This window comes from Neolamprologus brichardi, chromosome 3 (assembly GCF_056152115.1).
Source record: "Neolamprologus brichardi isolate AB-2024 chromosome 3, ASM5615211v1, whole genome shotgun sequence".
NCBI classification, from domain to species: Eukaryota; Metazoa; Chordata; class Actinopteri; order Cichliformes; family Cichlidae; genus Neolamprologus; species Neolamprologus brichardi.
This window is the reverse complement of record NC_142106.1, coordinates 22,306,291-22,332,324: the sequence shown is the minus strand read 5'-3', so window position 1 is coordinate 22,332,324 and position 26,034 is coordinate 22,306,291. Positions and strand designations below refer to the sequence as shown.

Sequence of the window (26,034 nt, the reverse complement as noted above, 5' to 3'; positions counted from 1 at the left end):
GCCCTTATCACCTTTTAAATGCCACAGCTCTCTGGGTACTGTGTACATTATTGTGTCCATCCCTTACAAACCACAGTTTGCCATCTTCTGATGGCTGTTTGCAGCATGATGACACACTGCTAAGTTCAGATCATCTCAAACGGGTGTCTTGAATGGACTCTAAAGTCAATATGTGGTGGGTCAGGACATTCACATCATGGATTTGCAGCTGACAAATCTACAACAACTGTGTGATGCTGTCATGTTGAAATGGACTGCACCATGAGGAATTAACTTCCTAGGACCTGGTGTCCACATATGGGGACATCAGATTTTGGGTTGTCTAGACCACAATACTAAATTTTGCTCTTTCAAATGAGCCCTGTTGCTCAAAGGGGCAATTTGTTTTTTCTCATTTTGTTTTTGTACTTGGGAAAAATGCTGCTGTGTTCAGACACCAAATAAAGAGTTTTGCACATCATTACTGAATTGTGGCTTTATAGTTTTCTATTGAACACTATATAAAATCCCTAAATACACTCAGTCATTTCCTGTCTCTCTGTATGTCATGTGATCTCTTGGGCAAACTGTGCGGGGTTGTTCAATAATTACCGGGGGTTGCTGACATACTGGCCTCCTCTCCAGTCTCGGTGGCTCCAACTTCTGAACTTTGCCAACTATTGTAGTTCCTTCTCTACTCATCTCCCCCCCGGTTTGTCAAGGACAACACTGCCAACTCACTGTCATCAGACTGGGCCACCGCTGCCTGCAGCTTCCACTCTTAGCTCCCCCCGTTCCTTCTGTCTGACTCTCACCCTAAGACTAAACAGCTCTCCTCTAACTGCCTCCCAACCGTGGCTTCAGTGTTCCAGCTTTCACTGCGATCCATCTCTCTTCTCTTCTGTTCCTTCTCTGGCTCATCTCTCTTAAAGGGCTGCACTGACTTGGGGCAGCTCATTAAATTTAAAGTGAATTAACTACAATAACAAAAAAAGAGGAATTTTCACAATAAAAGCATACAAACAATTCCAATCCATTTACTAAAAGCACAGTAAATGAAATCACACAAAGCCATAAAAAACAACTTCATTTTGTGGAATATGAATCATTGTATGCATAAAAAAAGCACACAAAGAAATGCTGCTGTTTTGGCTGTTATATAATCTCAGTTTATTATACTTGATAAATAAATAAATAACAGACACTTCAAAGGGCTGTCAGTGTTGAGGCAGTTGAGTTGATCTCGAGGCAAGAATGAAGTATTTTGCTTGCATTAGTGCATCTTGGATAATTGGTTCCCCACATTGTTTTGATGTGCCAACTTCCCCTTGTTCATACACGCAGGTGTCAAACTGAATGTAACGTCAGCTCAGAGAAACTTCTGCCTTCAGCAGATAAAGGAGAAAACAACCTTTTAGTGTCAAATCACGTTGTCTTTGCTTTTTTTCCCCCCAAACTTTACTTGGAGAAGATTCTTTCCTTATCTCATTTGTAAAGCAGAGCCATAAGGGTGGATGCTGTACGGTATATATTTGCAAGCACACTGCACAATAACTGCGATATTAGTCCCTCTGTTTTCCCTTTAACCATCACTTTTTCTGACCCAATACAATTCATAGACTAGATAAATATCGGAGAAGAAACTCTTTCTTTTGCCCAAGTTGAGCCTGCACATTTGACGGGGATCATTAAAAAAGTATATCAATCTTTTTTCATCATAAAATCTGTTTTATCATTCTTTGAAGCTTCTACTTTGCAAACGTAGTGTCCGGTTACAGGTAAAAGTAATTAAAATTATGATTAACAGCTGATCTGGAGCATTGAATTACTGTTAAATCTCCTTCAGTTCTCATTGAATTTAAAAGATTCATGTGCAAAGAGTCAAGCACTTGATGCTTGGTAGATATAACGTTCAAGGTGTTCTTTAATCTTTCAAGGACTTGGTCCTGGGAACCCAGAGCCTAAAACATCCTTAATATAAGAGAATTAATTTAATTAATTAAGTTAATTAGTTCCTGTCAAAATTACTTTACAGGGTGAAAGGAGGAAGATTGCCTAAACTGAAACGTTTGCTCTCTTTCTAGTTGAGTTACCTTTAGCTTCACCTGCTGGTGAATCTCTTTATTGCACTACAGAAACAAAAGTACCAGTTAAACAGAACCTTGTTTTTATTTTATATCTTCCTTTTCTCCTTTTTCTGCATTAATTTTTTGTATTCACCTTAGATACATTTAGATTTTACTCGACACCCAGAAAACAAATGTGTCATCACATTCTGAGGGAAGTGAATTTAAAGGGATCTGTTTAGTGAAACTTCTGAAATTTGATTAAATAAAATAATTTATCTCACTTCAAAAAACGTCATGCAGGAAGATAAATCTAGAAGGACATCCTCCTTCACGCCTTTCTTAATCCCATTAATTTATGGCTTCTCCTCTTCTGTCTTTCCTACATCTCCTTGTCTCTTCCTTGTCCTCGTTTCGCTCTTTGTTTCATATTTCATTTCCTCAATAACATCTCCTCCTCCTGCCATCTCTTTCTTATTTTTCTCCATTGGTGGGAGGGTGAGGGTGGGGGGGGCATTAACCGTGACATTCTGGTTAAACTGGGAGATTTACCTCACTGTTTTGCTTTGCTCTAACAAGCAGCTAATTAGGCCTGCAAGTGCACGTGGCATGTACATGCACAAGTGTTTTGTTTATTCATTTGTGTGTGTGTGTGTCAAAAGGGTAGCTTTTATTGCTCTTGTCATGAAAACACCCAATTAAAGAGTGAAGATTTAGTACAGGAGAAACAAAGCCAAAAGCTTTAAAGGTGAAGAGACAGATGGATAGGAAATTAAATGTAGTGCTAAGGAATAATAATAATAATCATGATAGTAATAATAAATGAATGACACAGAGAGCTACGTTAAGCGCACACATCATTTCACCGACAATGAAAATGATTTTGGCATGGACAGACGGGAACATGGACCTGATTAAATCTCCACTGCAGCGATTATGCCATCATCATCATCACAGATCAGTCTAAAAGCAACAACAGCAATCTTAATCTGGCTGCACTTTTATACTGTAACACGACTCAGAGAGGACACGCTACCCATTTCATGCTCTTGTCAGTTTCTCTAAAATATAAACAATCTTTCCATTTCTACATCTGCCCTGATTTTCTGAGCACGTTTCAATTGTTTTATGTATAATCTGCAATTGATTACAAATCGCTGCAGCTTCTTTTTGATCAAACGTTGAAGTAATTTTTCAGAAAAACTCTGAAACTGTCACCAAACTTTAGCTGAAGTTCAACAAAAGAAGCACAGAACATTTCTGCACTGGCAAAGTCAGATTCCAAGTTTATTTAATCAGAAACCAGAAGTCGGAGATTTTATTTATTTATTTATTTTATTTTCGTATCGTTTAGCATCACTTCAAAAAGTGCCAGTGTCAGTCAGTGAAAATGCGCATAAATAAATGTTTGTTCGAGTTTGTGTTTTTTCCATCATATTTCATATACACACTTTTTTGAAAGATGTATACCCTAATATGGCCTCAATCTAAGCCCTTAAAGTGAAATGCGCTTAAAAAGAAAGTCACAGAAGTAAAAAACAAAAAAAAGAAAATATCATTTAATATCCTCCAATTACGCTCTAGGTATGAAAGTTTACGTTTACATGAAGTTTAATAGGTTCTTTAACTAGTGCTGATGTTACATTACCCACAGTTACCAGATTTATTCTGCTTATTGTAGAATAAGTTGCACATTTCAGCTGTCGTTCCAGTTCAAGCCTGTGTGATGCTCTCTGTATCAGTGTATACACATAATCTCCTTACTGAGTGGCCTCTGGGGTGTGTTCAAATAGTTGCAAGCTTGATATCTTCGGTAGAGGGCAGAGGTTAGAAGAAATGGCTCTTAACTCCATGAGGTCTTTACATAACACCATAAAGCTGGTCTCATGTGAATAGAAGACTTTGCAGGGAAAATTCAGCCGGCTGGAGGATTAGAAACATTTTTCTTTCTCTGTCTCTCGCTCTTCTCTTCCATCTTTTCTGTGTCACTTCTTCCCCTTTTTCAAAACTGCACTTCCTGTTCTGTCGTTTATCCTCCCACTCTTCCATCCTTTGTTCGGTCTCTGTCTCCCGGCGGAGTTGTTCTCAATGAAAAAGAAAAAAAAATCTAATTAGTGGATTACAACAAAGTCACCTTGCTATAATATTTCAGAGAGACACACACAGGCTTATGTCTATCTATGCACTTTGTCTCACAACTACATTTCAGCAAACAAAATACTTGTGGATTGTGTGATTTCAGACGTACGCCGATGGATGGAAAAGAAACAACAAAAAAAGAAAAGTTCAAATGAAGATTTAAGCCTATGCATATATCTCCTGGGTGTGCCCAATTCTTTCCAAGGATGTGTGAGAAAAGCTTTTTAAAGATAAGGTAAAGATGTGTGGTTTTCCAGGAACAGTCACTTTTACGATAATTCTCATTTTAATGTACTGTGCAGTTACTCAAATCTCCATAGAGTCATTTTATCTATTTTTTAGGTCATTATTTTGGTTTTCTGATCCAACCTATAAAAGCATAAAATGACAACCAAAGGCTGCTGTTTGATACTTTGTTTCATTGTTTATTTTTGTTTTCATGTTTGGTGTGGTAAACATTAAAAAAATACTTGATTTTGGTTGGACACACAATTTACTCAGGGTGAGGAAAGCATCCCAGTTTAAACACATTAAGAAGAGCACAGTTCAGCTCGATCCAATGGGCCAGTTACTGGTTGTGCTGGTTGCAGCATTCTCCTGAATGATAGGTGTCATCACTCAGACAAGCACTGATAAATGAGGAGAAGAAGTTAAAACCCAAATCAAGAAAGTTTTCCCCCAAATTTCTCCAACTGTTTCATTATTTCCCTCTATATAATTTACAATTTATTCATTTATTGTTTATCTGTGAACTTCTGTACTGTCACGTCATTCAAATGGCAGTAATAATCAGCGTGATTGTATTCTTGTGTCCTTGATCTGATTGCAAGGTTACAAAATGTGAGAGGTGCCCAAGTGGGCCAACGCCAAAGTGCCAGCTTGTGCCAGCAGATGTGACGTCATTTGTGTCGTACAGCGCTGTTTGTCGAGAGAACAGCAGCGTAAACAGACCATTAAAGTACTGCAAGCTCGCTTTCTGTGCGCACTTCTTCAAATGATCACTAGAGATCTCTTTACTTTGAAACTGAGGGGCAGATAGTAGCAGCTTTCACATGTTACTTCCTCTCATGTCAGGGGAGTGTACTGTCCTTAATGATGTTGTGGGTCCTCCTGATGTTCCTGGTGGTGTAAATATCCTGCTGAGGTTGGAAGGATGCTCCTGAGATGAACTGTACGGGCCATGCTTCCTTGTCACACTGTAACTGAAATGATGATCCTTACAACTGCACTTCTCTAGAAGTTGTTGATGATATCAATTGAGACCAGATGGTACCTTCACTGATGTAGGAAGGAAGTGTATTTTGGAGTGTGTTGTATATTCCTCTTCCTTGATCTGTTCTGCATTTAGGGAGTTTACTTTCCTCACTCTTCTTCACGTTATTGCCACTTCCTTTCCATTAGTGATCAACCCGACAATCAGAACCACTCATTGGTTTTGGTCCATTGACCTCTGGGTTATGAGCATGCTTCCTCTGCAGAATTAGCTAATAACTCTCTTTTACATATGTTCATTTTAGAGTCTAAGAAACTATGAGGGCTAAAGCCATAAAACTAAAGCTGAGATGAACATTCGGTGAAGATGTGTAATCTGCAGGTAGTGGTCACATATGTGATTTTCTAGGCCCCACTACCAGACGTTATCACCCATTTGAACATTTGAACAGTTTGTCAAATAAAGGGTTATCATAAACATCAAGCGACCAAAAGCCAGGATGTGAGATTAGCAAAAATGTGATCGATATTTGCAAACAGTAAAATATGTTACCAAGTGTCAGTTATGGTAATTTTCATAGTTTTCAGGCTGTTCCCTCAGACACTTACCTCTGAAGCATGCTGACCCGTTAGTGGTGAAAGATGAGCAAGGTTTTCCAAGATGATGTTTGGCTGTGATTCAGGTATTGAGGGGAGTGTTGCTTCTAATAATATTTCACTTTAACCGAGTTAAGTGTTGGGCAAATACCAAGATAGGCATCACTTATCAGGAGCAAGAGAAACTGCTGAGCATTGATATCAGGCAGTGAGAGGGTGAAAAAAAGATAAAGGCAGACAAACCAAATTCTGTTATGTTGTATTATATTCTGGCTTCCACACAAGGTTATCAGCCGTCCTCCTTTCACCTGAGCTGGGAAACAGATTAACGTCCCATCGTGAGAACACAGCAGCGCCAATCCCATCAACCCCCGACTTCCTGTGCCCATTATGCTTGATAACAGGAGAGGGAGGAGCGGAAGAGGGGTTTTTTCATCTGATGAATGCCAGCTCAATTTTACATTTGCAAAATGAGAGCGGACAGATATGGTGGCAAGATGTAAATGCATGCTTGCTTAAGAGAGAACAAAGTGAGGAAGAGTCCAGGATAACTAACCAACGTGGAAAAAAAGAGGCAGTTTCAGTTCCACTACATTTTTTTTGGCAGAAATAATCACATTTGCTGAGTAACCCAAGTGGCTGCTGTAGCCGCTGGGAGCTGAAGAGCAATTTTAGGCTGGCAGCTGCAGTGATTAATGTGGGAAGTGACATTAAAGAGATTTTTGAAGAATTATATAAACACACTTATAGTAACATCCAGGAAGGGAGAGAAAAATCATCCCTGGTGTTGGGCTACAGCACATTGCTGTTCAGCAAGAGACTCAGATGGAAGATTTTTTTGGGGTTTAAAAAAAACAACCAACACTCTATGTCAGTGTTGTACTACAGCATCAAATAACATCTTTATGTGGAATATATTTCGTTATAGATAAATAAGGCTCACAGATTTTGTTAACGAGCCATGATTACAAGTTTTTGTATATTAACCTGTTATTTGAGAGCTAATATGAGCTGACATCAACGTACTGTCAAAGCTCGACAGCTTCTATTTAAGATGTGCACTAGCCGGGTATGGACTCCTATATTTCAGTATGGGTAAGAGAACAATTCAGTTCATCCATCCATTCTCTTCCCCTTATTTTTATCATGATCACAGGGTGCTGTGAGGCAACAGTGCTAATGTCATGGTCCCTGTGCCTGCCCAGCCGGCCTCACAAGGCTACACTGTGTTTTTGCTTCCTCTCTCTCTCTCTCTCTCTCTCCCCTACCTCTCTGCCTGGGCGGAGCTCACTGCTGGCTCCCGCCCTTGGCTCACACACCTGTTGGCAATCAGCTGATTTCCCAACTACTATTTGAGGCTGGGCCACAGATCTTCTCATTGCTGGATGATTGTGCTACTAACATTAGTCTCTCTTCCCAGCTCCCATGGTCTTGTACCTTTACGCCCTACCTTCGTGACTTGTGAGTGATTTTTCCCTTTCTTGTTCCAGTTTACCTTCCCGGACCTGTGACCTCCCAGCTGTACGAACGTGTGTGAGTTGGATGTGAGGACGTGAGCGAGCGTGAGAGAGAGAACCTTCCACTAATCCCTTGGAACCCTGGATCTTTCCCCGTCACTGTATATATTATCGCACTGGTGTGTAAATAAACAGTGCTCTGAGACGTCAACCTGTTCTGCGCTTGAGTCCCTGCTTTCAGATTGTGACAGCTAATCTGTTCAGTTCAATCCAATTCTTTTTTATATAGCGCCAACAAAGGTGAACAATTGCAGGTATACAATGAGAAGACTGATGATAATTAAAAACATGTGGCAGACTAAACACAGGGCATAGTAGTGAGGATAGTGCAAAAGATCATTAAGCAAAGTACACAAAGACAGACAATACAACTCTGGCATACACAAAGACCTGTAATGACAGGAACATCTTACACTCTGTGAAAGGTGGCACAATAAATAAATTGGGAAAAGTAAAAGCAATGACGCATCACATTAGTTTTAAAAACTGGAAATTAATGCTCCACTGTTGCATCTATTGGCACAATTACTGCAGACAACCGTCTGACAGAAGAATGCCAAGAGTAGTTTGACATTTCTTGCTATATTATATGTATGTATGGATGCAATAAAAATGAATCCCATAAACATTTACTCTCAATCTCCATTAAAGCCTATAAAGATGTAAGCTGTAGTTGATCTGCTACATGTGGGAACCTCCTGACTGTCCAGGATGGCAGGTGCTGAATCATACAGCGGACAGCAGATGGCAACAAAAGACTACAATCTGAGAAGCCATTGTATCATTGTATGTGTTCAGTTGAGTAACACATCAGTATAATGTATAGATGGTGATACGTATGTAATTTTAATGTTCACAAGATCATTTGGTCTTATGTACATCGAAAACATCAGATCTATCAGTAACTGTTATGAAAAGGTACTCAAAAAAGTCTTCTTGTCAGTCTTGATGTATTTACAGTAACATTTAATAATGAAATTCTACAATAATAATAACACCTAAAGTCATTGCTGTTTAGATATGAGCATTAATGCATCTTAAAAGGCACCACAAAGCACTGCACTCCTTAGTTTTAAACTTTAACCCAGACATTAAGTAGCTGCTCTAGAGCTTGGTGTAATACTCTGGACAACTTTTAAATGTTCAGGGAAAATATTGCAGTGTTATTAAACTGAAATCAGAGCCTTTACAACCCGATCGTGCCAGAAGTGTTTAAGAAATAGATTAAAAATAGAATAACAGAAAAGTACCTGTTTTTCACTACCAAATAAATTTTGGTAAAAAAATAAAATAAAATAATAAATTAACTAAAACTTTGATTTGAAATATGGGACAGTTTGGAATGCAGTCTAACTTCTTTATCTTATATCAAGATATCTTTGGGATTAAATGTGTAGTTAAGCATCTTTAAACTGACACAAAGTGGAGTTTCTGTCATCCAGCCCACTTAACATCAATGTGGGTTTTATCCTTGATTTAAAATTAGTTTTGACATTCCTGCTCTATATATAGGTAGAAGATCATTAGACATTAATTTTATAAATCCCAAAGTGTGATCTTGCATTTTTTAATAGTGTGCTGACAGCAATCCATCTATTTTCTTAGCCCTGAATTGGATAAGCAGTTCAGATGGTTATGAGGATACCCCATTGGGGTTCAGATAGAAGAAAGTATCTGGAGACAACAAATGGAGGCAAAAGGAGAACGTTCAAACTCCACACAGATACCAACAACCTTCTTACTGTGGGCAACATTGGTAACCACTGTGTAATGAGGGGAAAGGGAGAGGGAAGTCCCCTTTCCATCAGGTGGAGACCATTGAAATTTTTTTTTTTTTAAATAAAGGGGTCATAGTAGCCCAACAGTACAAAACTCAAGGGCCAAATACAATTTATTTAGGATAAAAATGAGAAAGAATGAGAAAAAAGTCTAAGGAAAAAAAGCGCCTGGACTTCTTTAAGTTGCTTGGAGACGTTTCACCTCTCGTCCGAGAGGCTTCTTCAGTTCTAAGGTCAAATGGTGGAGAATTCCAGATTTGAGAAATGAGAATGAGAAAAAGCTAACAAAAACCCAGCTAAGAGTCGTACACACACATATAATACATATGCACAAATGGTAAATGGCCTGTATTTGTATAGCGCTTTACTAGTCCCTAAGGACCCCAAAGCGCTTTACATATCCAGTCATCCACCCATTCACACACACATTCACACATTGGTGCAACAAGTACAACAGTCTTGAAATGGATGCTCTAGAACCAACATCACAGAAATCACTTGCTTCCACTGGTTGTGTCTTGCTGTGAAAGGCCTTCTTACTGCAGACAACTCCTCCACTGTATCTGGCACCAGTTCCACAGACAGGGCCAGTCTCCTTGGCATCTTTCTGGCTTCTCCTTCCTGTTTCTCTCCATCTTTATAAACAGTACATTTGCATAATGACCAAAACTAGCACCACTGAATAACAATGGGCTGTGAGGTCAGTTTCATGATCGTTAACATAAACATTGTGATGACCATATATCATTGACATTAGTACCATACACAGTGAGTTAAGGAATGACTGTAATCACAGCATTGTACTGTGAGACAGTGAAAGATGATGAGGCACCCTCTTCTCAGTGGCCACGCTTTCAGTGATGAGGATGTCCATGTTCTTGACAGAGAGCCACGCTGGTTTGAGCGGGGAGTTAGGGAGGCCATTTATGTGAAAAGTGAGTGACCATCTCTGAATTGATGAGAACTAAGCACAGGTACACACTGGACAGGCTGCCAATCTGTCACAGGGCTAACAAAGAGACACTGACAACGATTCACACCTATGCGCAATTAGAATCACTAACGCACTAACTGCATGTCTTTGAATTGTGGGAGAAAGCCAGGTGCCTGGAGGGAACCCAGGCAGACATGGGGAGAACATGCACTCCACACAGGAAAGCCCCAGTCAGATGATGGATTTGAACCTTCTTGCTGTGATACAACAGTGCTAAGCACCATAGCACAGTGCCACCCCGATGCCCTCATTTATCACATTGGATGTGTCTGTCATCTAGTGTTTTTTTATATATATACAGTGGGGCAAAAAAGTATTTAGTCAGCCACCGATTGTGCAAGTTCCCCCACTTAAAATGATGACAGAGGTCAGTAATTTGCACCAGAGGTACACTTCAACTGTGAGACACAGAATGTGAAAAAAAAATCCATGAATTCACATGGTAGGATTTGTAAAGAATTTATTCGTAAATCAGGGTGGAAAATAAGTATTTGGTCACCTCAAACAAGGAAAATCCCTGGCTCTCACAGACCTGTAACGTCTTCTGTAAGAAGCTTTTCTGTCCCCCACTCGTTACCTGTATGAATGGCACCTGTTTGACCTCATCATCTGTATAAAAGACACCTGTCCACAGCCTCAACCAGTCAGACTCCAAACTCCACCATGGCCAAGACCAAAGAGCTTTCGAAGGACACCAGGAAAAGAATTGTAGACCTGCACCAGACTGGGAAGAGTGAATCTACAATAGGCAAGCAGCTTGGTGTGAAAAAATCAACTGTGGGAGCAATCATCAGAAAATGGAAGACATACAAGACCACTGATAATCTCCCTTGATCTGGGGCTCCACGCAAGATATCGTCCCGTGGGGTCAAAATGATCATGAGAACGGTGAGCAAAGATCCCAGAACCACACGGGGGGACCTGGTGAATGACCTGCAGAGAGCTGGGACCAAAGTAACAAAGGTCACCATCAGTAACCCACTACAACGGCAGGGAATCAAATCCCGCAGTGCCAGACGTGTTCCGCTGCTGAAGCCAGTGCATGTCCAGGCCCGTCTGAAGTTTGCCAGAGAGCACATGGATGATACAGCAGAGGATTGGGAGAATGTCATGTGGTCAGATGAAACCAAAGTAGAACTTTTTGGTATAAACTCAACTCGTCGTGTTTGGAGGAAGAAGAATACTGAGTTGCATCCCAAGAACACCATACCTACTGTGAAGCATGGGGGTGGAAACATCATGCTATGGGGCTGTTTTTCTGCCAAGGGGACAGGACGACTGATCCGTGTTAAGGACAGAATGAATGGGGCCAAGTATCGTGAGATTTTGAGCCAAAACCTCCTTCCATCAGTGAGAACTTTGAAGATGAAACGAGGCTGGGTCTTCCAACATGACAATGATCCAAAACACACCGCCCGGGCAACAAAGGAGTGGTTCCATAAGAAGCATTTGAAAGTCCTGGAGTGGCCTAGCCAGTCTCCAGACCTCAACCCCATAGAAAATCTGTGGCGGGAGTTGAAAGTCCGTGTTGCTCGGCGACAGCCCCAAAACATCACTGCTCTTGAGAAGATCTGCATGGAGGAATGGGCCAAAATACCAGCTACTGTGTGTGCAAACCTGGTAAAGACCTATAGTAAACGTTTGACCTCTGTTATTGACAACAAAGGTTATGTTACAAAGTATTGAGTTGTATTTTTGTTATTGACCAAATACTTATTTTCCACCCTGATTTACGAATAAATTCTTTACAAATCCTACCATGTGAATTCATGGATTTTTTTTTCACATTCTGTCTCTCACAGTTGAAGTGTACCTCTGGTGCAAATTACTGACCTCTGTCATCATTTTAAGTGGGGGAACTTGCACAATCGGTGGCTGACTAAATACTTTTTTGCCCCACTGTATATGCAAATAATGCATGCAGAAATAGAGGGGGACTGCAATATTCGTTCAACACAATACAGACACCACAAAGGCAAGATACAGGACAAGAAAGGTCAGACAAAAACACAGTTAAAGTTTGTGTGTTATTAGTTTATTTTACATAGTATTTTGTGCATTTTTAAAATTGTCTTGTAATATCACAGAACATGAAACTTGCTACATAATGTGTAGATAGAGTGGGAACACTGATCATTAAACACTTGACATAGTGAGGTTTTCATAGTTTCTTTGTTATATGGGCAATATCTAATCAGGTGAATTCTGGTTGATGCAGTTAAAAAATTGTTCTTTACTTGACTGGTGGGAGTTTTTAAACTTAAAGCTGCATGTAATCATATTATTTACCCATGTAGACAACAGAAAAGATCTAAAATCTTCAACACAGTTTTACTGCAGTTTGTGTACCATAGATATTTAGTCTATTATTTGTGTTTCTTGATAACAAAAAGTCCTGCTCTTACACGTTTGTGTAAATTAATTTCTCCCCCTGATTTACATTTCCCTGAATGCAATGCAAATAATTGTTCCTCAGTCTGATCTCATGCAAAATATGAAATCGTCGAGAACAGTAAATGCATTTGCTGGACAACAAGTCACTTACACTGGAGATGAGAAAACTACTTTGGTTTTCTTTTTGTTATATTTTTATAGTATTTAGTTATTTCTAACATACCAAAATAAACTGCTCATTGATTTAGAATGAAAAAAATATATATAAAAAAATACAAAGGTTGCCACTTTTTTTTTTTTTACCACATGGTTTTCTTTTTTTGACCACTTAATTACTAGAACTTCATTACTGTAATGATCTTTCTATTTCTGTTCTTTGTTCAGTCTATTATGTTAGGCCCATACATATTAAGTACTGTGTGTCAGTAGCAATATTAATCTTGTATACAGAGTCTAATTTTTGGAAAGTGCACTGTGTCATTGCCAAAAATCTATTTGTGCCAGAAAACATTACAATGCATTCAAATATAAAAAAACTGAACTTCCCTTCACTTGAGAAAAACAAATTAAAAAGAAAGCTATTAACTATTAACTTATTAAAAATTTCCCTTGGACAATACAAAAAAAGATTAATACCATTAAACACACTTTTACCCCAGTTTTTGTACATGAGGTGATGTCACTTTTCAAAAAAAAAGAAGAAAGTTTTAATCTATACATCTGATCTGCTTGTGTTTCAAGTTGCACTTTCTCTTCCAGATATGCCAGCCAGCTCCTCATCCTCCAACAGCTCTCTCTCTCAGCCACCCCCTTCCCTGGTGATGTCTAACCATCTATTCTACATCAACTGTCTGACCACCAGACCCGGCTCCTTCATCTTCACAGCCTTTCTCGTCTCGCCTTCAACATCCTCCTCTTTCCTCTTTGCATCCTCATCCTCTATCATGGTCTCCAGCAATGGTGGAGAAAGCGCTGCACCTCCTCAGCAGTTGTAATAAGTCACTCTGACACCTTCACCTATCATGTGGTTGTAATGGAGCTGATTTGTAACTTGGGAAGTATCTTCACCATTTATGGTATCAATTCATATGTTTCCAGCATAATGTTTTGGGGGATACCTCTTATTACTTTCACCTGGTTAGGTGAGACATTCTTCCATATCCTGACATCTGTGGAGCACTATCTGGCTGTGCTTTAACCCATCACCTACGTTAGTTCTCTACATTTTGATCCGTCCAGGCCCAGGAGAGCAGGGTTCAAACAGGGAGAGGTCAGTCAAACTCAGGGCATTCTACACTATTCTGGCCATACTGGGAGCACAGGTGGTGAGGTTTGTGGGGGGTCTATCTTGGGGTGTGGCCAACATGTCAGGAGGAGCAAATGCGTGTATCATAAATGTATCTAATATGTGGTTTAATGTTCCCAGCACTCTGGTGTTACCTTTGCTGTTTCTTTACAGAGAATCCAAGTCTCTGTGCTGTAAGAACAACAGCCAGTGACTCAGAAAATTTTACGTATTGAACAGGAGATTTTTGACTTTTAACATCTGTGTATTTGTGCTTTTTATTGAAGCTTTAACTAAAACTGATGATTAAATCAAACTAAGCATTTTCAGCATAGTGATTGTTTAAATCCAGAAAATGAAAACCCTTAAGACCGGACTTTATAAGCATACACTCACACTCACATCACTATTCATTAAATGCTACCAACTTGATCCTGATGTAGAGAAACAGATATGTAACAAATATGTTGATATTAACGGAGTTTTCTCTCAACTTTTGTCCATCATTTGTGCAAGGCCACCTCATTCAGTGGTGCTCAAGATTAGAAGTTTTTTCACATTAGCATAGCAATAGAAACATTTAGAATGATCCTGCTTACTTTTGTAGTGTTATGAGATTGCTTTTAATTTTAGGAACATAGAAGAATTGGTTAGTGCTAAGAAATAATAATATTTTCAATTAGAAAACATCCTTTTATTGAGCCAAGCACTTGTTTGGCATTTGCCAGTTCAAGATAGCATTGATGTACTAAAGAGTTTCTGATTCTGTGTCCCTGAAATGTTTCATCACCAATAATCCAAGTGAAAGAGAATTCTCAGCTGATTGCAGATTTCGCTAAATTTAGAAATAGTTGAGTTATATAATGAATTAAACTCGCTGTTTGGCCATAAGCACAGCTTCGTTAACATTTAGGGACATTAATCAATGGTTATTGATTAGTTGCCATGAATACAGAAAGTTGGGGAATAACTGCCATCATAGCAATATAAAATGGTGAAAGACATATTCTGAAGCCTTTATTCAGTGGTGACCATTTGCTTTTTACACAGTTACTGAGTCCAAGGATCAAACGGACATTCCACCCTGTTAAGGATGCATTCATCCTCAACACTGAAAGGGTGGCCACTGGCCTGTGGAGCACCTTTTCCATTAGTAAATAGTCAGATTGACTCAGCATGGTTCTGAATGGTTTTCAGGGTTTTCCATTAGGTCAAACTATCAAGTAGTTTTTAAGTACCTGCTTGCACAGGGTTCCAAGTGATCCAAGCAGGTACTAAAATGTGACATCGTCAGACTGCATGTCACTGCTTGGCTGGTCAGTAGCATAACTCAGTGAGTTATGAGAGCATCTCATTCACGAAAATTAAAACCGCCTGCTGTGATCCCTGTGTTTGACGAAAAGTTCCAGACCGAGAAGCAGGCATATTCTTACCTAGACATCTGTCTTTTTTGTAGCATTTGTATCACATATTTATTATGGCGTGGGATGCTTAGATGCGTTGCTCTGACGACAACCATGCATGTTAGGTAGTACTGGATTGTACTACTGGAATGGAAAACCAGTGTAATGGAAAAACCAGTTGATCCAAGTCGAGTCATGGTAATCTGAGAAGGTACTAATGGAAAAGGGGCTTAGGTGTAACTAGAAAGAAGAGTACAGATTTCTGATCCATTTTACATGTCTACAGTATCTGAGTTGATCTGTGTTTATCAATGGTTACCATGAATAATAATTGTCGAGATTAGACATGAACTGGGAGAAAGACCAGGGAAGGCAGTAAATATCCTCTGCATGAGACTTACAGCATTTACATGAGTCGCCTGCTCTACCCAGTAAATTAAGCATGTGCCACCAGCATATATTTATTGGATGGTACTACATGGCATTGTTAATGTATTTGTGATATCTGTCTCAATAAATTTAAATTTTAAAATTGTTTTAGATTTATCTGAACACTATTTTATTAATAAAGTTATTCATAAAATAAAAAAATAAAGAATGGAAATTAAGTCTGTGAAGGTTCTCAGTCATCCAGGTCATCGTAGTCAAAGGAGCTTGCAAAGAAAAACATCTGGACTTCTTTAAGTTACTTGAAGACGTTTCACCTCTCATCCGAGAAGCTTCTTCAGTTCTGAACTGAAGCTCCTTTGACAATGAAAATTAAGATTCAGTAGAATGATATTATTCAGATTTGTTGCCTTTAACCTTAATGCCAGGTTTTGAAATGGTTCCTGTTTTTTTGCTTTGTTGAATAATGTTATTTTTTGTTTGTTAACTCTTACAGTATATACTCATAATTACACAACAAAGAAACATGGTTTCCATAAATGTACATGCTTTGTAACGTTTTTGAACATGTTAACTTAAAAAATTAAATACAAAATACCATCAATAAAATGTGATTCTTATTGTGATGTATCACCACATTGATGTATCACCGCAGGTGTCATGGTCCTGGGTCGGTGACCCAGCGCTTTCAGTTTATTATCATTCTAGTTTATTATGATGATGTTGATTATTATTGTTTGTGTTCTATGTGTTATATTCGGTCTGCCTTTGAGTCTGCGTCTGTGTCTCTGTCTGTCTATCGTGTCACCCTGCCTGTTTGTGAAGCTGTCTGTTTAGTCCTCGTGTCTGAGTTTCCTGTTTTATTGTGAAGGTCTCTGTCTGATGTGAGTATGTTCAGTTTACATTTCCCCTGTCCCGTCAGCCCTGATTCCTCCCAGCTGTGTTGCCCTCCTGTGTGCCATTTCCTGATTACCTGGTGTGTGTATTTATAGTTGGTGTCTGCCTGTGCTTCTCGTCGCGTCGTCTGTGTTTCATGGTGTCCTGTTCCTCGTCTGCGTCTCTCTGCCACTCACCTCGTTCGTATGATCTCCGGTTTGTTATTTAGCTCACCCAGTTTAGGTTTATGTTCTGTCCTGCCCTCAGTTGTGTTATTTGTGCACTGTAAATAAACCCTCACTCATATCACCATATCGGCTGTCTGCATTTTGGGTCCTCCTTTTCCTCCACACCACACGGCTCACCCCGCCAGCCGTGACAGTACGACGCGACCAAACATGGACCCAGCAGCATCCGCACCTTCCCAGGAGTTTCGGGAGGAATTGATTGACTCCGTTTCGAGGTTAGTTAACCTATGGCTTGAGCATGAGGGGGAGGAATTTCACCGCGCTGTAGAAGCCAGGCTACAGCAGCTTATTTCTGCTCACCCCTGGCTACTGGATTCTCTTCACCCGCTCGCACAGGACTTCATTCTGCACGAACTTCACCTTCACCCTCCAGCTGCTACCGCTTCCCGACCCAGCCCGGAGGTGAATATGTTGCACTGCCCGCCGGGGAATCTGCGGCCCGGCCCGCCGGATGTGGAATTACCCGGCCGGTCGGAGCTATCCTCAAGAAAGAAGCGACGTTCACGCCGCCGACGCCCATCGCCACAGCCGGGCCCCGAGAGTTCTGAGTTGCCGGCTGTGGTGAGTGGAAAAGGCACTCTTTCTGTTTCGCCTGAACCTGTGACTGTTTGTACCGGGGCTGTGTTTTTTGAGCCAGCTGCCCAGCCGGTAGCTCGGTTAGCTGCCCAGCAACCACTAGCTCAGTTAGCCGCTCAGTCGTCACCTCCGTCACATTCAGCCTCACGACCCATAGCCCAGTCATTACCACAGCCAGACCGACTACAAACTACGTTGCAGTCCATAGCCCAGTCAATAGCTCAGTTGGTAGAAGACTCATCAGCTCAGCCACCAATTCAGCCATCATCTTCACCAACTCCTCCTGTACAACCAGCTAGGCCAATTCAATCTGAAAGAAACTATTGTTCACCCATCTGTTCCAGGCAGAGAGACAAACCACACAATCCTGCAAACGTTCCTCAAGAGCTGGCCAGTTCTGAGACTGAGACGCACTCCAGGGCCTCCCCAGAGGCTGGGTTTCAGCCCCCAGCAGACTCTGGACCCCTGGAGGTAAAGAAGCCAGCTGAGGACTGCACCCGGCTGTCGCTGCCTGAGCTGAGTCAATGCTCGGTGCAGCTGCAGTCAGCTTTGTGTTTGCCAGAGGCCACCGTGCCTGCTGGATCTGATCTGTTCCTGCCAGAGGCCCGTGCGCCTGCTGGTTCTGATCTGTTCCTGCCAGAGGCCCGTGCGCCTGCTGGTTCTGATCTGTTCCTGCCAGAGGCCCGTGCGCCTGCTGGTTCTGATCTGTTCCTGCCAGAGGCCCGTGCGCCTGCTGGTTCTGATCTGTTCCTGCCAGAGGCCCGTGCGCCTGCTGGTTCTGTTCTGCGCCTGCCAGGGGCCCCTGTGCCCGATGGTCCTGAGACTGTTCTCGCTGGAGGGCCCGAGGAGCCCGTCCAGCCTCCTGTCCCGTCCGCTGGAGGGCCCGAGGAGCCCGTCCAGCCTCCTGTCCCGTCCGCTGGAGGACCCGAGGAGCCCGTCCAGCCGCCTGTCTCGTCCGCTGGAGGGCCCGAGGAGCCCGTCCAGCCGCCTGTCTCGTCCGCTGGAGGGCCCGAGGAGCCCGTCCAGCCGCCTGTCTCGTCCGCTGGAGGGCCCGAGGAGCCCGTCCAGTCCCAAGACTCGTCAGCTGGAGGTTCAGGAGAACCCAGCCTGCTTCCTGCCTCGTCCGCTGGAGGGCCCGAGGAGCCCGTCCAGCCGCCTGTCTCGTCAGCTGGAGGGCCCGAGGAGCCCGTCCAGCCCCAAGACTCGTCAGCTGGAGGGCCCGAGGAACCTGTCCAGTCTTCTGCCTCGTCAGCTGGAGGGCCCGAGGAACCTGTCCAGTCTTCTGCCTCGTCAGCTGGAGGGCCCGAGGAGCCCGTCCAGTCTTCTGCCTCGTCAGCTGGAGGGCCCGAGGAGCCCTTCCAGCCGCCAGCTGCAGCCTCCGTGTCTTCATCCTCGCCAGCTGCAGCCTCCGTGTCTTCATCCTCGCCAGCTGCAGCCTCCGTGTCTTCATCCTCGCCAGCTGCAGCCTCCGTGTCTTCATCCTCGCCAGCTGCAGCCTCCGTGTCTTCATCCTCGCCAGCTGCAGCCTCAGCTTCACCCACACCGTCGCCTGGTCCAGCTCCGGCTTCATCCGCCTCGCCTGGTCCAGCTCCGGCTTCATCCGCCTCGCCTGGTCCAGCTCCGGCTTCATCCGCCTCGCCTGGTCCAGCTCCGGCTTCATCCGCCTCGCCTGGTCCGGCTTCACCATCATCAACTTCGCCTGGTCCGGCTTCACCATCATCAACTTCGCCGTCATCTGGTCCAGCTCCGTCTTTGTCTGGTCCTGGTCCTGGTCCGCCTTCGTCTGGTCCAGCTCCGTCTTCGTCTGGTCCAGCTCCGTCTTCGTCTGGTCCAGCTCCGTCTTCGTCTGGTCCAGCTCCGTCTTCGTCTTCGTCTGGTCCTGGTCCTGGTCCAGCTCCGTCTTCGTCTTCGTCTGGTCCTGGTCCTGGTCCAGCTCCGCCTTCGTCTGGTCCTGGTCCGCCTTCGCCTTCGCCTTTGTCTGGTCCAGCCTCTGCATCGCCGTCGTCTGGTCCAGCCTCTGCATCGCCCTCGTCTGGTCCAGCCTCTGCATCGCCCTCGTCTGGTCCAGCCTCTGCATCGCCCTCGTCTGGTCCAGCCTCAGCTTCCGCCTCGTCTGGTCCAGCCTCAGCTTCCGCCTCGTCTGGTCCAGCCTCAGCTTCCGCCTCGTCTGGTCCAGCCTCAGCTTCCGTCTCGTCTGGTCCAGCCTCAGCTTCCGTCTCGTCTGGTCCAGCCTCAGCTTCTGTCTCGTCTGGTGCTGCGAAGGCCACGCAGCCTTCAGGTCCCGTCTCGTCTGGTGCTGCGAAGGCCACGCAGCCTTCAGGTCCCGTCTCGTCTGGTGCTGCGAAGGCCACGCAGCCTTCAGGTCCCGTCTCGTCTGGTGCTGCGAAGGCCACGCAGCCTTCAGGTCCCGTCTCGTCTGGTGCTGCGAAGGCCACGCAGCCTTCAGGTCCCGTCTCGTCTGGTGCTGCGAAGGCCACGCAGCCTTCAGGTCCCGTCTCGTCTGGTGCTGCGAAGGCCACGCAGCCTTCAGGTCCCGTCTCGTCTGGTGCTGCGAAGGCCACGCAGCCTTCAGGTCCCGTCTCGTCTGGTGCTGCGAAGGCCACGCAGCCTTCAGGTCCCGTCTCGTCTGGTGCTGCGAAGGCCACGCAGCCTTCAGGTCCCCAACTGCCGCCTCAACACCGTCGGTCATCTGCCAGGCTGCATGTTGGGCATCTCCGTCACCGTGGCCGGCCTCCGGACTTGCTTTCACGCCGCCGTCACCGTCCGCACGGTCGGCATCTTTGTCACCGTGGCCGGCCTCCGGACTTGCTTTCACGCCGCCGTCACCGTCCGCACGGTCGGCATCTTTGTCACCGTGGCCGGCCTCCGGACTTGCTTTCACGCCGCCGTCACCGTCCGCACGGTCGGCATCTTTGTCACCGTGGCCGGCCTCCGGACTTGCTTTCACGCCGCCGTCACCGTCCGCACGGTCGGCATCTTTGTCACCGTGGCCGGCCTCCGGACTTGCTTTCACGCCGCCGTCACCGTCCGCACGGTCGGCATCTTTGTCACCGTGGCCGGCCTCCGGACTTGCTTTCACGCCGCCGTCACCGTCCGCACGGTCGGCATCTTTGTCACCGTGGCCGGCCCCCGGACTTGCATTCCCGCCGTCGCCGTCCGCACGGTCGGCCCCCAGAACTGCTTCCTCGCCACCGTCCGCACGGTCGGCCCCCAGAACTGCTTCCTCGCCGCCGTCCGCACGGTCGGCCACCAGAACTGCTTCCTCACCGCCGTCGCCGTCCGCACGGTCGGCCCCCAGAACTGCTTCCTCGCCGCCGTCGCCGTCCGCACGGTCGGCCTCCAGAACTGCTTCCTCGCCGCCGTCGCCGTCTGCACGGTCGGCCTCCAGAACTGCTTCCTCGCCGCCGACGCCGTCCGCACGGTTGGCCCCAGAACTGTTTCCACGCCACTGCCTACTGCGTGGCCAGCCTCCGGACCTGCCCCACTGCCACTGCCATTCACATGGTCGGCCTCCGGAACTGAACTGTTTTGGCCTCCGGCGCTGTCGGCCTCCGGGTCGGCCCCCTGAACTTGGCCATCTGGGCCTTTTTGGTCTCTGTCCCTCCGTCCTGGACCCCCTCCGCCCGCCCTGGTCGGGTCGTTTTCTGTTTTGTTTTGGTCTGTTTTTGTTTCTGCTGGGCTGTCTGGAGCCAGCCCTTGAGGGGGGGGTACTGTCATGGTCCTGGGTCGGTGACCCAGCGCTTTCAGTTTATTATCATTCTAGTTTATTATGATGATGTTGATTATTATTGTTTGTGTTATATTCGGTCTGCCTTTGAGTCTGCGTCTGTGTCTCTGTCTGTCTATCGTGTCACCCTGCCTGTTTGTGAAGCTGTCTGTTTAGTCCTCGTGTCTGAGTTTCCTGTTTTATTGTGAAGGTCTCTGTCTGATGTGAGTATGTTCAGTTTACATTTCCCCTGTCCCGTCAGCCCTGATTCCTCCCAGCTGTGTTGCCCTCCTGTGTGCCATTTCCTGATTACCTGGTGTGTGTATTTATAGTTGGTGTCTGCCTGTGCTTCTCGTCGCGTCGTCTGTGTTTCATGGTGTCCTGTTCCTCGTCTGCGTCTCTCTGCCACTCACCTCGTTCGTATGATCTCCGGTTTGTTATTTAGCTCACCCAGTTTAGGTTTATGTTCTGTCCTGCCCTCAGTTGTGTTATTTGTGCACTGTAAATAAACCCTCACTCATATCACCATATCGGCTGTCTGCATTTTGGGTCCTCCTTTTCCTCCACACCACACGGCTCACCCCGCCAGCCGTGACAGCAGGTATGTTTAAAATAAAGTCCACATCCACAGAAACACCCACACAGCACACCGTGAATACTTTAGTTCATACTTGATTACACATCATTCTGCTTATTTCTGTCCTGTTAGAATAAAAACAAATAAAAAGACCAACATGTGGAGTGAAGTATGCTTTTGAATGAAATAATGAAACACTTTACTGACACTAATAAATGTTAGATGAGTATAATGCGCACACTTTGTACTTTTTCTCTCTTTGTATAAGGTTCTGTAAATATCTATTAGGATAAATCTGCTTTACTTTATTTGTATTTTACATAATAGATTTGTCTCTTGTCAATGATGTACATTAGAATCAATACTTGGATACGACAAATGGAAGAAGCCCAGAGGAAAAAAAAATATTGGCAAGGTTGATATTGTTAGTGCTTTAGTATCAGCATCATCTGACAAACATGCCAATGTGAATGAATTTTTTGAATGAATGAATTTGAATATCTGAACTACATTCAGTAGTGTTTATATTGTAAAAGTTTTCGAAGTGAGCTCTTATAAAAAAAAAATTAAAAGGGCATCATGATTATTTTACACATAAAGATCAGTTTATGTAGCAGCAAGTGAAGACAATTGATGAAGAGAAGTTGGAGGATTGGAAAACATGGTATAAACTGTGGGCAGGATATGTTGTGTAGGTGATGCTTAAGTTCCATTAACGGAGATGAAGACAACTAGCAGCATTTCAACATGCCTTTTCTCGTGTGTGTGAGAGGACTGAAGTGCAGGACTGAAGGCTATCGTGGTTTGTGACTTCACTGTAAATAAACATGTAGAGCACTGAGTGCTGAGATGCGAGTGGGGAATGGCTCTCAGGGATCCAGAGGGATAGGGAGCAGACATCTGGTCTGAACAATCACTCAGGCTACATCCAAAAATGGATATTTTTGTAAACTGAGATTTTCTGTTTTCATTAAAAAAAGAAAAAAAAATACCGTCTACATGTGCAGTTTTGAAAAAAATATCGTCATCCAAGTCAAACGCTGTCAAGAACATGTCAAAGCAACAGGTGGTGTCTGGATTTGGGTTGTGAGAGTGTCTGTGTCGAATGTAGAAGCCATGTCTGAAGTTCACTCTGACGCCTCTTTGGAACGTCTTTGGAAATGGAGGGACAGTAACTGCGTGTTATGTGTGTGTGTGTATATATATATATATATATATATATATATATATATATATATATATATATATATATATATATATATATATATATATATATATATATCTCCATAGGTCCCTCATCCTATTCAGGGGACCTATGTACCACCGGCAGATAGAGGAGGTGGCTGATATCCAGAAATCCTACCAGTGGCTGGACTGAAAGATAGCACAGAGGCACTAATCATGGCAGCACAAGAACAAGCTCTGAGTACAAGATCCATAGAGGCTGGGGTCTATCACACCAGGCAAGACCCCAGGTGCAGGCTGTGTAAAGATGCCCCAGAGACAATCCAGCACATAACAGCAGGGTGCAAGATGCTAGCAGGCAAGGCATACATGGAACGCCATAACCAAGTGGCCGGCATAGTGTACAGGAACATCTGTGCCGAGTATAACCTGGAAGTCCCGTGGTCAAAATGGGAAATGCCCCCAAGGGTGGTGGAGAATGACCGAGCTAAGATCCTGTGGGACTTCCAGATACAGACGGACAAAATGGTGGTGGCTAACCAACCGGACATAGTGGTGGTAGACAAACATGAGAAGACGGCCGTAGTGATCGATGTAGCGGTCCCGAATGACAGCAACATCAGGAAGAAGGAACACGAGAAGCTGGAGAAATACCAAGGGCTCAGAGAAGAGCTTGAGAGGATGTGGAGGGTGAAGGTAACGGTGGTCCCCGTGGTAATCGGAGCACTAGGTGCAGTGACTCCCAAGATAGGCGAGTGGCTCCAGCAGATCCCGGGAATAACATCGGAGATCTCTGTCCAGAAGAGCGCAGTCCTGGGAACAGCTAAGATACTGCGCAGGACCCTCAAGCTCCCAGGCCTCTGGTAAAGGACCCGAGCTTGAAGGATAAACCGCCCGCAGGGGCGTGCTGGGTGTTTTTTATATATTATATGCAAGCGTGTAAAAAATGCAGATAGCAAGATTAACAGTGACAGTATTTTGTCTGTATCCGCCATTGTAGAAATCCATCTCTTGTAAACAATAATGTGGTGCACAGCGTGATGTCAAAAAAGGCGCACACCTTGATGTTTTTCCATCAGGTGGAAAACGAGACTTTCTCAAGCTGCCAAAAACCCCCCAAACAAAAATAAAAAGGTAAAAAAAAGGTATTAGCCAATGAGTACAAAACTTAAGGAGCAAATATCACTTATTTATAATGAAATGAGAATAAAAAACCTAACTAACTAAAACCAAGCTAAATGTACCAGTTCAAAACAGGTCCACAAAAGTCCACAAAAAGCACTGGAGCACATGAAATAGTCCAAAACAGAATGTTCACAAAAAGGCACTGAAGCTCCGCATCACACAGAGTTCAGGCGGCTGGCCCGGAGGTTGATGGCACATGAGTGCAAAACCGAGCAGTTCAGGGGGCCGAACTGGAGGTTTATGGCACAGCAGTTCATATTAGTGTAATTCAGGGGGGCGACCCAGCTGATGGCCTGGAAAGTGGCCAGCGATGGTGAGGTGCTGGACGTTCACGTGCAGGCTGAGAAAGACTGTACAAGGCAGGACAAGACAAGCCACTCACTTCTGACTGGGATGCAGCTGGACCAGACGGCAGCATGGTGGCTGCAGATGGTAGCATGGCAGCCATAGATGGTTGAGCTGGCGCCGATGGCCACGCTGATGGCTGTATGGACTCTCCTAAGCCTCTGGCAGGAACAGAAGATGGCTGACCATCTCTGAACTAACGAGGAGGCCTAAGCACAGGTAAACCCTGGACAGGCTGCCAATCTGTCACAGGGCTAACAAAGAGAGCTAGACAACTATGCTTATGGGCAATTAGAATCACTAACGCACTAACTGCATGTCTTAGGACTGTGGGAGAAAGCCAGGTGCCTGGAGGGAACCCACGCAGACATGGGGAGAACATGCACTCCACACAAGAAAGCCCCAGTCAGATGATGGATTTGAACCTTCTTGCTGTGATACAACAGTGCTAAGCACCATAGCACAATGCCACTCTGCTGCCCTCAATTATCACATTGGATGTGTCTGTCATCTAGTGTTTTTTTTATATATATGCAAATAATACAAGCAGAGACAGAAAGAGATAGAGGGGGACTGCAATATTCGGCCAATACATCACAGACACCACAGAGGCAAGATACAGGACAAGAAAGGTCAGACAAAAACACAGATAAGGTTTGTGTGCTATTAGTTTTACATTTTATTTTATTTTTTGCGTTTTGCATTTTTAAAATTCTATTTTAATATCACAGAACATGAAACTTGCTACATAATGTGTAGATAGAGTGGAAACACTGATCATTAAACACTTGACATAGTGAGGTTTTCATAGTTTCTTTGTTATATGGGCATTATCTAATCAGGTGAATTCTGGCTGATACAGTTAAACAAAATTCTTTACTTGACTGGTGGGAGTTTTTAAACTTAAAGCTGCTTGTAATCATATTATTTACCCATGTAGACAACAGAAAAGATCTAAAATCTTCAACACAGTTTTACTGCAGTCTGTGTACCATAGATATTTAGTCTATTATTTGTGTTTCTTGAAAACAAAAAGTCCTGCTCTTACATGTTTGTGTAAATTAATTTCTCCTCCTGATTTACATTTCCCTGAATGCAATGCAAATCATTGTTCCCCAGTCTGATCTCATGCAAAATATGAAATCTTTGAGAACAGTAAATGCATTTGCTGGACAACAAGTCACTTACACTGGAGGGAACAGTTTCACCAGTCGCTCATGGGACAGTTTTTTTTACATTTCATTTGCATCACTGGCTGTTATGAAAAACTACTTTGTATTTTTTGTTATTCCAAGTAAACTCCGCCAAAGAAAAAAAAATCAAACCAAAATAAATTGCTTATTTATTTAAACAAAAAGAAATGACAACATAGGAATAAAATACAAAGGAACCACTTCCTTGGATACTCTCACTTTGTTGCCAGGGTGACATACTCCCTACATTTTCTGATCACTTAATTACTATAATATATAATACTATAATTATCTTAATAGTCTTTCTATCTCTGTTCTTTGTTAGGTTTGTTATTTAAGCCCCCTATATTTTGTACTGTGTCAGTAGAAATATTAATCTTTCATAAATAGTC

The 26,034-nt window shown here is 43.8% G+C and overlaps 1 pseudogene; it reads left to right on the top strand.

The window, feature by feature from the left end:
• The first annotated feature begins 13,437 nt into the window (after window positions 1–13,437).
• On the top strand, window positions 13,438–14,175 carry LOC148103931 (uncharacterized; annotated as a pseudogene).
• Window positions 14,176–26,034: the final 11,859 nt, after the last annotated feature.